Genomic DNA, 1,550 nt, shown 5'->3' with positions numbered 1-1,550 from the left:
ATCCCAGACTGAAAAGTGATGGAAGAGGCAAAGGCGAGAGTCTCAGCGATCTCACAGCCCATCTGTCCGTGTGGGGGGGATGCCCCCTGCTCTGCGGTCTCATGCTGGCAGAGATGTCCCCATAAGGACACCCGCTGGGCACAGAGAAGAGGCAGAGCCACTAGCTCGCAGTGGGGTGAACTGAGCAGGGAGGGGTGGGCAGAGCCCAGCGTGGGGTTTCAGGGAAGCTTCTCCCAGGAAATTCTTGGCAGGAAGCCACTGGGATGACAAACCTGGGCAGGAGTCCGGGGGTCAGGCCCAGAGTCATCAGTGGGGTGGGGACAGACTGCAGCAGGCCTGATATTTGGGGGATGGCCCTTAGGGGCTGTGGGGCGGCAGGGGCAGCAGGTGAGCTGAGGCTGCCCCTTAAAGACACCAGTGAACAGTCAGGCAGGTGACCAGAACCCTTCTGAATATGCTGAGCCCCCTCTAGCAATGGGGTCTGACCTCACAGGGACCCCCACACACCCATTCACCTGCATGTGTGGCCACCCTCCCTCAGCCTCTCCGTTCTGTCTGTCCCACCACTAGTGCCCAGCACCCCAAGTCTGACCACCCCATCTGTGGTCATGGCCCCCTCTGAGGCCACACAGGGAGGGGGATTCTCCCCTAGCCTCTTACGGTAGTGGGGGGTGGGGGAGAGGAAGGAAGGCATAGCCCCGTCAGGTCCTGACACAGGCAGCCTTGCAGGATCTGGCCCCTCAGTGCCTTCTGGCCACCACACTGCAGGGAGTCGGTGGAGGAGGGCCCGGTAGCTGAGCTGGACCCAATGGGTGACCTAGCATCACCGGTCAGGGAAGCTGAGGGGCGCCCCCCTCCTTGTCCCAAGTGTAGGACTGGCTGTCCTTGTTGTGGTCCCTCCTTGTACAGGCTGCCTGTGGCCTCTGGAGAAGCCACCGTGCCCCGCTGGCTCGAGGTCCCTGTGGCACCTGGTAATGGGTGGTGTGACCCCTCCAGGAGGAGCAGGGACATTCATCCTGGCCTCAAGCTGGGGTTGCCTCTGCCAGTGGGGGTCCCCGGCTAGCTTACCGATCACAGTGTCCGCCTAGGGCCTGCTTGGATTGAGGCTGGCAGGGCCAGAAGTCAGGTCTGAGTGTTGGGCTCACGCAGGTCCAGGTCATGAGTAGATGTGGCGGCCCCATGGGACAGAGCAAAACCACCACACCGTGTGTCTAAGACATGTGTCCATCCAGTTGGAGTGGATGGCTCCCCTTTGTCCAGGGAGCAGATGATGGGCTCCACCCACCGCTGGTGGTCCTGGCAACCCAGTGCTTCCCCCTCTGTCCACTGGGCCCCTCACCATTCATGGTAACACCCGAGCGGGGGGGGCATGGTGCTAGCAGCAAGGGATCATGGGGGATCACAGGTGTGGCTGGAAATACTCTCAGGTTGGACCATGGTAATAGCTGAACAATTCCATGAGTGCACTAGACTATTGGCATACACACTGTGTGAGTATGGGTAGACTAGAGAAACAAATTCATAGACACTCATCTGTGTATAAGGAAGAG

This window comes from Echinops telfairi, unplaced genomic scaffold (assembly GCF_000313985.2).
Source record: "Echinops telfairi isolate 266 unplaced genomic scaffold, ASM31398v2 ScPeMD7_7469;HRSCAF=8507_1, whole genome shotgun sequence".
NCBI classification, from domain to species: domain Eukaryota; kingdom Metazoa; phylum Chordata; class Mammalia; order Afrosoricida; family Tenrecidae; genus Echinops; species Echinops telfairi.
Note: the sequence above shows the minus strand (reverse complement) of the source record.